General features: G+C 44.8%; 1 long non-coding RNA gene across 1 annotated transcript in view; it reads right to left on the reverse strand.

The window, feature by feature from the left end:
• The window catches only part of LOC133273328 (uncharacterized), a 518,549-nt gene extending 506,959 nt beyond the window's left edge, over window positions 1–11,590 (reverse strand). Inside the window, exon 1 of the long non-coding RNA XR_009744742.1 lies at window positions 10,702–11,590. This is a non-coding gene — a long non-coding RNA (uncharacterized LOC133273328). The remainder of the gene's footprint in view (window positions 1–10,701) is intronic.
• Window positions 11,591–12,269: the final 679 nt, after the last annotated feature.

A 12,269-nucleotide genomic window follows, 5' to 3' on the forward strand; every position in this document is an offset into this window, starting at 1 on the left:
TCCGTACTGCCTGGGTAACCTGTCCCAGTGTGGTGAGTTCTTCCCAATACCTAATCAGAATTCCCCCCACTGCAGCTCATGTCCGTTGCCTCTTCCCCTTTCATTTCCCCTTTCCTCTGTGTTCTCAGAAAGACCCATACTGTCACATTGTTTACATGCAGACAGTAATAAAGTCTCACTTCAGCCTCAAATCTAATTGCTCAAATACCATTCCAAAATACCATGGGAGACAAATCACTCTGCACTAAATCTATCTACCTCTGAAGGAGAAAGTGTTGTGAATCCAAGTGGGATTTCAACTTTTCCTAGAAACACTTCTGATAGAATTACTCATTGATAATTGATGAATTCAAATTACTTCTGACAATTAACAAAATTACAAGTGCAAAGTAGTGCTTATTGGCAAATATAATATGCTGGAATCTGCCTTCCGCCTTCATGCAATATTCCCTGTGCTGGCTCCCCAGTGGGATTTCTCACAATAAAGTAAGTTGGGTTTGTGCCTAAAAAGTATATGAGAATAAAGCTTTCCCTTTGCATAGCTTATATTGTGCAACACATCTTGTTTATGTGTGTAAATCTATATTGTGCACTTCTGGACGTATTCAACCTCCGGTCAGAATTATTAGAGAAGTGCCACAGTTCCATGAACAAGAAATCCTTATTTAGCAGTAATATGTAATAGAACTCGGGGCAGAAAACGTGCCTGGCAAGGATAGGTGCCATGCAAATAGGAAAGGGGGGGGGGAGAAGTACAGACTTTGAATTCACCTGGTGAAAAGCTGAAGATCTCAAAGAAACTGAATAACTTGCAGGATTAGAATGCCCACGTAAAAGATGACAACTCGTGTCTGTTAAATCAAGTATAAAGCTTGGAAGTGTTACAAAACCAGCAAATAGTTACATGTCTATTTTTTAATGGAAAACAGAGTAGAAAAATGACACAGAAGCTGACCTTGACAGTTTCACAGGGATAGCACTTACATGAAGAGGATCGGTTATTCTCATCATGCTGAATGCCAAAGGACTGTCCCAACAAGAGAGATGTCTTCCGGTTTTCACTTCTCAAATGCAAGGATTTGTGGTGGAGAATGCAAAAATGAAGGTGCTTTTACATCTGAACCATTTAAATACGGTTCCTACATAGCCAGAGGTTATTGCTCTCACATTTGGGTCTCTAATCCCATACATCCCTTGTGTTCATCTGCTGGTTTCACAGACTAACCAGGCAGGTAATGCTGCTGATGTATTTTACACAGGTAAAAAGCACCACACTGGAGATAAGAACGAGGCTCGTCTACCACCTTTGTGCTTTTAACATAGCATTGATACTGGCCTTCCCTTTGGCCTTTGAAGCTCCAGGTCATTTAACCAAATATCCAGATAGTGGGGTCAGTAACAACATCTAAATAAATAAGAAATAACAAAGTGTATCTGGATGAGGCTTTTCCTGTGCAAGATTTTTCCCTGCGCAAGTAAGTTTCTGCATATTTCACTTGATAAAACATCATCTTCATTCCCAAATAGATACTTCTTTACCAAATTTGATGCTATACTGTTCATTGCCAAAGAAAGACAAAACCTTCCGCCCTCTGCCTGGTACATTCAGTCAAAACACGTGGCCAGCCTACGTAGCACAGGCTGAACACCTCAACCTCAAACCATTGCTAAAACATACTTGCATATTTCGTTACATTTAAGGCATGTCTATAAGTGGGGCTGCCAACAGCTCAAATCTCTTAACTCACATGTTTTAATGAAACCAACAGTGAGGATCAAAGGCTTCTCTCATACTGTTTCGTTACTAAATGCATAAGGTCCGGCCGAGCTAAATGTCACATTCTGACTTGCTTGATTTAGCCTTGCTATTTAGTAGTAATTATGGACAGAAGTCTCATTTAGGTGTATTGATCCAGTCTTTAACATGAGGAATAAATTCAGCAGCTGAGCTATGGAAAACACTGGATGAATTCTCAATTCAGGAATCTCTACAACGAACAAAGAAGCAGCAACACATTTGCAGGAGTAAGATGTCCTCTTACACATGTACATCTTTAGTTCAAAATGCCAAAAGAGCTTTTCCTAAGGGAGAAGCCCCAGCAGGAAGGAAGAACACAAAACCTGTGGCCCAGCAATGAGCCATGGATGTGGAAGGTTCCAATTCTGCCTTCCTGGAAGGCAGGATCCCAATTCGGGAAAGCATTTAATCATATGTTTCGGTCCATCAGAATTCATGAGAGTCCTTAAGTATGTGCTTATTTTTAAAAGATGCTTAAGTGCCATTGATTTCAAGTACATGTTTAAGTGCTGTCCTCGATATAAATGATTTCTGAAACCAGGCTTGATGGGGAATTTTAACACTGATTTTAGTAAGAGCAGAACAGGAAACTAAAGAACTTTAAGAATCCCAAATGCTTATCCAAATTGAATGTCGACATGACAATAAGCAAAGTATAATCACATCATGTTGCACGTTTGTATTTCAGCTGCCTAAATAAAGAAATCCTGAAATTACGGACAAATCCTAAGCTCCTCATGCTAACAAAAGACATCACTGAAGGGATAAGAACTTCTCTATCTCTGGATCACCCTAAATTTTTACCTTTATGCTTATTTTATTATCATTTGTGGGTTTTTTTTAAGACTAACAATAGCATTTTCTGGTGAAATATACTTCTTCTTTTAAGTTATAAAAAAATCCATAATATAATTCTATGAGAGTTACCATAATAGACTGTAACAGCTGCTATGGTCTATTGTGTAAATAAGTAATTACAGAATTTACAGACTATCATGTAAATATGTAATTATGGACTTTTTAAAATGTGCATTATTTCCTCGATAGTCTATCGTTTAAATATGTAATTATGGACTTTAGAACATGTATTATTTACTCAGCCTGCAACAGCTCCTTGGGACAGAGCTGTTCTGGCCTATTGGGTAAACATGTAATTACAGACATCTTAAAAATATGTATTATTTATTTGCTCATGCTGCTGTCAATACATCCTGACAGCCATTCCAAATGGATATCATATAGTCAATAGTCCGACAAGTTTCCGTCAGTCACTGAGAGCACCTCTCTGCATGGTTGTAGTGCCATCCAGTGAAGCCTCTGCTTTGTGAGGTGACTTACCATGGGGTTGTCAAAATGAAAATCAAGCAGAGGAGACCACAGAGAGTTCTACTGATTGGCCTTTTCTACCGAGATTCATGAATACAGAAAAAGAAAACCCTTCTGTCATTTCTTCATAGAATCACAGAATGGTCTGGGTTGGAAAGGACCTTAAGATCATCCAGTTCCAACCCCTGACATGGGCAGGAATACCTCACACTAGACCACGTCACCCAAGGCTCTGTCCAGCCTGGCCTTGAACACTGCCATGGATGGAGCATTTACCACTTCTTTGAGCAACCTGTGCCCAAAGAACACAACAAAAAACTTCTTCCTTATATCCAACCTAAGCGGGAGACAGGTTGGAGCAGACAGTTCTGCCCTGCGGCATTTCTGCAGTGTACTAAACTATGAATCCCAGGAATGTTCCTGATGATAAGAGAATATTCTTCAAAGTGGTGGGGAAAAAAAAAAGGTGAAGGGGATTTCACTCATCCAAGATGGAACTTCAAAGATGTTGTAATTCTGGGAAAAGGGTAATTACCATCCCTGTGAAATATGTATGGTTTTAAACTACCCACAGGTCCCAATGAGAGGTGAATGCTTGGTGCTCTGCAAACACTTGTGAATAGCCCAACCTCAAAGACTTCACAAGTTAAGAAATATTATCAAATATATTATCCTTTATAGAACGCTTTTTGGAAGCAAAATGAATATGTTCTTAGGCCAAAATGTATGCACGGAGTCTATGATTTGCTGTGTCTGCATCTATATATCAATAATACTAACATTTAGGCATGATTTTCCTAATAGACCACAGCAAAAAGAAGAACCAGAATAACTTATTCTTGTAAATATATAGGACAGTTGTGTAGTATGGGACTGCGTTATGCTTCAAACAATCCCATCCTTACACTGGAAATAGGAGTGCTATTGCCATTTACCTAAAACGATCTCCTCAACTAGGAAAGGAGAGAGAAGAAAGATAAAACTCATAAAAGTAAAAATATTTAACAGATAAGGTCTATTGCCATATCAACTTGTATATATTATTCATTTTTACTAATGCTACTTTCTCCATAGCCTACAAGCCTCATGTAATAATAAAGCCTGAAGAATTGAACCTAAATAGAAAACACTACACTGGGACGTTTAAATGAGAGTACTGATGAAAACAAACTGATTTCCATCCTAATGAGAGATGGTAGAGCATTGGCTGGAGTGAGACTGAGTCCTGCTGTCAACCCAACCCTTCAGGATGGGTCAGGACTAACTTGAGGGAGTCTGCAGTTTGACCTCTGAGGAACAGAGGAAGAAACTAGGATTACTTAATCCCAAGAGGAGACGAAGGGCAAGGACAATGTTCTTCGGCTACATGAAAAGACAGAGAGGAGTGAATGCACTCCTCTTTATGTCCAACGTAGACAAGTGGTAATGGAATTCCATATGGCAAGGGAGACTTAGGTCAGTGAGTTGCACAGGAAGGCTGCAAAACCTTTGTTGCAGAAGGTTTTTAAGAATGGAGTAAACAAACTTTCACCAGTAACAGCACAGCTACGCTGCCTTTGAGAACGGCACATGGCCTCCTTAGATCCTTTCCTGTCTTCTTTCTACAGGGCTTTATGCTCCAGAATTAACCACAAGCCACAACTGCAGACTCAGTTTTATGCCTAAATAGCTGATAAAACTCACTGAAATTTTAAAACACAAAGAACACAAAATATTCTGAATAACCAACTTCTTGCAAACAGTCTAAATAAGGATAACGTGCATTTCAAGACCACATTTCACTTTAGTTCCTCTGGGTGTTAGAAGACACTTTTGTATCGCTTTCTATGTATCAGTAACACACACCTTATTTCCAGCTTTATAAAGGTCACACTGTTTATTTTTGAAAGGCAGAAAAAACAGTTTCACCCAAACCTCTCATCCATTTAGCAAGATAACAAGCTGGCAAAAAGAATGTCTAGGAGATAGGAACAGCCTGAACACGACACTCGCAGGCCTTGCTATCATGAGAACCAACACTCCACATCTGGAACCCTGGAGCTTTGAAATCTCCAGCCACGAAGAGAATGTGCAGCTCTCTGTGATGAGTTCCACTGATAATTATGGATGTGCTGTAATAATAACCCTGCCTTTCTAAAAGCAGGTGGAAATTTTCACTCTCTAGGCCATGGTACTTCACCACCTGCGTAAAGCAGGTAAGATTTAGGAACCTGTAAGAAGATTGTAGGCTGCAGGCTTGGAGCTGAGTGATGGGATTTCCTTCCAGAACCCCAGAATCTGCTATACTCCTTGCACTTCTGAGCTGTTTATTCTGGAGCTCAGTCTGCATTTGCAAGGTCATGCCAGATACTACTTGTCACACTATGTTGCTTATGCGTGAAATCCTCATTTTGTGCAATGCTCACAAATATATATTCATGTCATAGTATCTTAATGTCCAGGGATAGTTTGAGCATGCCAAAGTGAGGGTGGCTGCCACACATGTTCTGCATTATTGTGGCAAAATAAGGCAAAGAGGGAAGTTGTCAGTGTGAGACTGGAAACCTTACAGGACAGTTAACATAGCTGCACTTGTGGAACTAGGTGGCTGGTAAAAGAAGATCTTGCCTTTTGTACGTGCAGTTAGTTATGTGTGAAGTAGACATGCCAAAATTGGAAGCAGTGTCCATTTTGGAGCAGTAATTACTACTGTGAAGCCATTTTCAAGGTGGGATTATGGGCACTGAACCACTGGGACTGCCTGTGCTGCCCATGCGTTAAATCCTCATTTTGTGCAGCCTTAATGAAAAAGATAGTTCCTTGTAATGTGTTCTGTTTTGTCAGTTCCTCCTACACAGCAGTATAGGGATGCTTTCTTTGAGCTTAATACATGCAGTGATAATTTTTCCACATGCTCTTTCTGTAAATGTTCTACCACAAAACATTCTGTTAAACTGGAATTAAGGTTGTAAATATGCATTAATAAGTTAGAGTAAATTCTGCACTAACCAACTATGCCACTTCCTGACATCGATGGAGAAGAAGCTACTGGAGAAAATCACAAGCTGGATTCCTATCCCAGAACTGCTACTTCATCTCCCCAGACAGAGCACCAAATCCTGTCCTGAAGTTTATAAGAAACACATGCTGGCACATCAGGAAGGCAAGATACAACTCACAGTCTACTACAAACATAATGGACAGGATAGCAAAAGCACACCTCAGGAGTCTGAAGCTGCTCCCCCTGGAGTAAATGGTATTTTTACCACTGACATTAAGGTCAGTAAATCAGGACTTTTGGAAATCCTATCCTTTGTGATCCAAATTAAACAAAACAATTGAGGTTTCTTTTGTTCCCTCTTTGTAAAGTCTCATCAGCCTTTCACCTCTGGTTACATCACAGGATGGACCACACACCACAGTGATCCCAAATTCACTCTATGTTGCAGCCACATAAAATACATCCTACTGGCAAAACCTCTGCTAATTCCTTGAGGAATCAAAGTCAGTATTATATTTCCTCTTAGCCTTGACAGATCTGTCCATTCTTGGGGCTGAATAAAAAGATTTCTTTTCTTTCGCTTTATAATATCATATTTCATTGTTAACGTATTAGGAGAGAGAACAGTAAAAACTGTTGGACTAATGAAAAGAAATTAAATAACAGCAATTAATAAAGATACCTTCCAACTAGTCTCTGAATGATAGTACTAAAATACACAATGGTGTTGTGAAGCTTGGTTTATTCCTACCTGTAATTTACTTTGAGGTCTTAGCATAAAAGGTTCTTAGAATTGAAAAATATCATTATTAGCATAAAAATGAGGTATGTTCTATTTATTTTGTGTATTAATTTAGCAGAATATATTATTACACAACTTTATCCTGTAAGCACAAGGTCATACAGGATATGACTTGTCACACTGTGCTGCCTATGCATGAAATCCTCATTTTGTGCAGAGCTCCAAAATATATATTCATGTCAGAATATCTTCCTGTCCAGCGACAGGCTGAGAGTTTCATTCTATTACATACAGGGGAAACAGATCCAGCATCATTTGAGAGGTCTCTTCTTCTCTCAATACCCGAATGAACTCTCATTAATCAAAACACTGCACTCACCAAAAGGGAACTGGCCCCATTAAAGCTCTCTTCAGTCTGAGACAAATTATATTCATTTTGCCAGCATTTTTTTTATCAATTCTGTGTGACTATTCCAGTCAAACAGCCAAAATGTGGCACTGATTTTATAAAGTTAGTTACCAGAAAACAGAACTGAACTGCACTAAATACAGGAACTGAAAGATATTGTTTCTAGGGGTGGAATTTCACTGGCACTGCCAGTGCTGCATTAACTGCAGAGATCTCCAGACAGCCCTGGAGATAACATGGCCTTCCCCAAACTTCCTATCAGCCTGGTGAGCATACATTAGAAGTTCAGGCTTTGCTTGCACTGGACATACCAGTGTTTGTAGTTTGATAAGCAGGAGTTCCTACCTAACTCTGTTAACTGCCTACCCATCGAGTCCTCATTGTTCTGCCCAGGGTTAAGTGGTTTTCTCCTCTAAACACATCCCCACTGAAGAATCAGAAACAGCAAAATTCTTTGAGCATTAAATCTAAGGGAAGCCTTTTTTTAACCAGACATCAAATTGAGATTATTGTACAAGCAGTTTCCAGCGGGACACCTTGCTCAACAAAACCCTTAAATCTAAGGAAATGTCAGTTCGCATTAAGAATATAAATATTACCTTGGTCTTCAATAACAAAGCAGAAAGCAGTAGCAGTCTAGAGATCAGGGCAGATAACCAGTGTAGCCTCCAGACCAGAACAGCAGGCTTGACATGATATTCAAGTAAATAGCCAGAACAGAACAGCAATTAACAGTTAACAGGCCACTTAAATTAAGAGCTTTCCCTGAGAAAACAGCCTCAGACCTTCAGAGACTCTCGGAACTGCCAGTTCAAGCAGGAAGTAAAGTGGCAAAAAATCGAAGTGCATGGGGAATTTCCTAAACAGGCCTTTTATCCACAGAATGTACAAACTGGCTTAAATGTAGACATAGAGGAATGTAGCTGCGGGGAAGAGGGAATAAAGAGAGGAAAGGAAACCAGAGGTTTTGAGCAATGACCTTCTGAGCAATGAAAACATTATTCATAGAATGGTTAGAGTTGGAAGGGACTGTAAAGCTCATCCGGTTCCAACCCACTGCCATGGGTTCATGGGTTCCACCTTCCACTAGAGCAGCTTGCTCCAAGTGCCATCCAACCTGGCCTTGAACACTGCCAGGGATGGGGCAGCCACAGTCCCTACATGACCTTGTTCAAAGTCCCTCTCCAGGTTTCTTGTAGCCCCTTTAGGCACTGGAGCTGCTCTCAGGTCTCCCCTTCAGGAGCCTTCTCTTCTCCAGGCTGAACCAGCCCAGCTCTCTCAGCCTGTCCCCAGAGCAGAGCTGGTCCAGCCCTTGCAGCATCTCCAATCTTCGTTGCCTCCTCTGGACTCTGGTGTAACAGTGCTAACCCGTAACTCTGTCATGCAACTTGCCACCACAACAGGGTAACGCAAGACAGCCACCAAGGGTTTGCAGGCAGACACGGACCTTGTGCAACAGCTATGGCTTTGTGGGCCACAATGATAGTCCCCCTTGGTGCACTGTGTGCTCCCACCCAGTGGCACTGGAGGGTTAGACCCACCATCCTGTACAAGCACACCCACAGTAGCACCGGTGTGCATCTCCACATTTCTGTTCTCCTCGTTGTTCCAGTATACCACCACTACCACCACCATACCGACATGAGCGCAGCTTCTCAACATCACAACAATACACAACTGTAAAACCCACTGCCCTGGGAAGGGGCACAGACAAGCATGAGAAGTGAATGTCCCAAACGCAGAGAGTCCCAACACCCTTTTCCAATCCAGCGCCTCATAACTCCACAATACCAAGCATTCTTTCCTCGTGAATTTGACCTCCACAAACTTTCTAAGTCAAGCACACTGAAGACAAATAAAGATGCATCTTTTCTACCCCTCTCAATCTCACATAGCTCAATGCACTCGGAACTTGGGACACGAGGGAGCACAGCCCCAGAAATACACAGAGATTCAGCACAGTGTGAGGAAAAGCCTGGACCCAGCCACTTGTCCTTCCCAGCCCCTACATCCTACAATCACAGTGGCCATTTGGAGCCCTTCTGCTCCCAGCCTCTGCCTTGACAAACAGCCTGCAAAACTCAGGAGCAACCCATGCATGTTGCCATGTCCCAACCTCCCAAACACTCTCACGCGGGGATAAGTGCCCTGCAACTGGACACACAGCACATGTACTTGTATCACACAACCGGGGCTAGGGCAATGCCTGTTACCCAGATCCAGGAGGGCAGAGATGCCAAAGTAGTTTTACAGCTTTCTAGAACTGATACGTGTCTGGGGCCAGGGGACCTTTTGATGGACATGTGGGAGCAACACTTGCAATTCGCTTGAAAGGGTTATTTCCACACTTCACAGCAGTGGCCTTAGGGGACCCAGCGTCAGGTCTGCAGTCTGGGGGCTGCTTCTTGGCAGCGGGAAGGACGCAGGCACCCTTCTGGCTGTTTCATAGGGCCCACTGTAGGGTGGGGGGCACAGTTCTGAGGAATACCAAGAGCAGCTAAAGCCCGTACTTGGTTGAGGGAGGCTGGGGGCAATAGGTTTAGGAGGGTGAAGTGTTGAGGAGAGAGCAGGTATCGGTGCAAGGAAGATTGGGGGTGATGCTGTTTGTGGGTGAAGCTGTTTGAAAGCAAGATATTTACAAGTGAGGGAGACTGGAACAAAAGCATAGGAGACAAGGATGTTCCGGAGCAAGGGCTTTTGGAAGCAAGGACCCTTATAGGTGAGGGTGTTTGGGGCTGAGGGCGCTTGGGGGTAAGAGCATTTGGAGGAGAGGGCACTTGGGTTCAAGGGCATTCGGCGGCCACAGCGTTTGTGCGTGAGGCTGTTTGGGGAGCGGGTCTGGGTGCTGCCGCCAGCTCCCGACCGCCTCCTCTGGTCCCCACGCTGTCTCTGCGGTGCGGCTCTCGGACACCGCACGCTGCCCTCCCCCACCATCCCCCCCACGGCCCATTTCGGGGCCGCTGCCCCCCAGGAGCGGAGCCCTGCGCCCGGGCAGGGGGCAGCGGCAGAGCCAACACATACACATACACACACACACACACACACACACACGCCCCCCCCCGGCGGGCCGGGATGAGCCCCTCCCGCCGGGCACCCGGCAGGGCACCGCGGCGGCGGGCGGGCGGGCGGGGGGCGCGGCGGGGCTGGCCGCGGGGGCGGAGCCGCCAGTCAGCGCCGGGCGCCGTGACCCCGGGGCGGGGAGGCGGCACCGCGGCCGCGGGGACGGGGATGGGGACGGGGCCGGGCTGCCCCTGCCCGGCGCTGCGAGAGGGGCGCGGCGAGCTCGGGGGCAGCGCGGCGGCGTGTGCCCCCCCCCCGCGACACACACAGACACACGCACACACACACACACACACAGAGACACGCACAGCACCGGGCGGGGGGAGCCGGCTCGGCCCCCGCCCCACCGCCCGCCCGGGTCCGGCCGCAGCAAGCTCCTCACTTACCCGGGCCGCGGCGAGGTGTCGGCGGGCGGGCTCCGGCGAGCCGAGACGGCGGGGAGCCGGGGGGGGCCGGTTGGGTTTTGGGGGGGGTCCGTAATCCAACAGGCTTTGGGCTGCCAAATGTAAACACTCCGCCATGATTTCTTTGTTTAGATAATTGAACCTGCCTCCCGCTCCGTCGCCGACTCTCGCTCGCTTTTATTTATTTATTTCCCCCCCTCCCGTCATCATCATCATCATCATTATGGCTTGTGTGGGGTGTTGGGGTGTTGTTTTTTCTTTATATAAGAAAAAAAAAGGTTATTTAATAGCTGCATTTCGCAACTGCCTGGTTTACAAATATTTATGTCTATATGTTTATGTATAAATAAATACGGGGGTTGAAAGGGGGGCGATGGGAGGCATTCAGGAGAGGAAGTTATTCCCGCTCGTTTAGGGGTTGCGTTTTTCCTCTTCGCTGCCACCGAGGCTCCCGCTGCCGGGGCCGTCGGGGCTGGCACCGGGAACCGGGGCAGCGGGGGCAACGCCGCCTCCCCCTGCACTGCGCTTTCCTGGCAAACGCAGGGTATTCCAACCGCATCGCCCGCTGCAGCGGGAAGGCAACAGAGTGCTGCGGGGGGAGACAGAAACTTCCAGATCGAAGTTTCTTGTCTTTGTTTCCTGAGAATTTAAGCTCGGCATGAAAGCAAGCTTGGTACTGTTACCTGGTACTGCTGTCGGGAGGGAATTCCCCATCAGGATCTACAGATAGAGTTTTGCTCTGGGAAATTCACAGGAACTGTTAGTGTGGCTACAACGTTTCACTTGCATTCCTGCTTTGGCAGTGAGTTTCTCCGTTAAGGAATACAGAGTATTTCTTATGTCGGTACTACCCGAAAGAGACTTCAATGCACATCAGGGTCTATGACTCCCCTTTCCGACTGGTCCCACCACATCACAGGATGCAGAAGGTGAGTCACACAGCCACCCAGGAAGGACACGGTGCCCCACATCTCCTACAGGGAATTGTTGGCACCACATCACTCAAGAATTGCATCAAAGTCTCAGAAATTCTCCCTGACTTGTATTTTGTTACTTGTGTATGAAGGAAGAGCCCTGCCTCTTGCTCTCTCCTCACTATTTACTAACCCATCATTCGTTTCTAGGAGGTCTTCAATGCTACAAAATGTGCAGCATCTCAAGAGTTATCTTTGCTGCTGATGTGTAGCAAGAGCAATACCAAAAAGACAATATAAAAAATCATTATATAGAAAAATCAGGTGATTTACTTCCCCTGTTCTCCAGCGAAGATAACATGCTGGTTGACAGCATGCCAATCAGCAAACAGGTTCCCAATACTTCTTCCCCTGAGACTGTTAGTACAACAACGATCACTATTAGATAGCCACAGACTCTGCTTTGAAAATAAAACAATGACTTGCACATTATTGTGCAAGACCCCAACTATTGTGTCTGCCTTGGCAGAGGTCCTTATTCAGCAATTTGGACCCCCAAACCTTCACTAAGTCCCACTAATCCCTTGTGAAGCCATTGTTAGCTCTCGGGATAAGGATCTCTATGTACAGTGAGTA

Source organism: Pezoporus flaviventris, unplaced genomic scaffold (assembly GCF_033815535.1).
Source record: "Pezoporus flaviventris isolate CSIRO_AGI_PZ_B2104156 unplaced genomic scaffold, CSIRO_AGI_Pfla_v1 ptg000031l, whole genome shotgun sequence".
Lineage (NCBI taxonomy): Eukaryota > Metazoa > Chordata > Aves > Psittaciformes > Psittacidae > Pezoporus > Pezoporus flaviventris.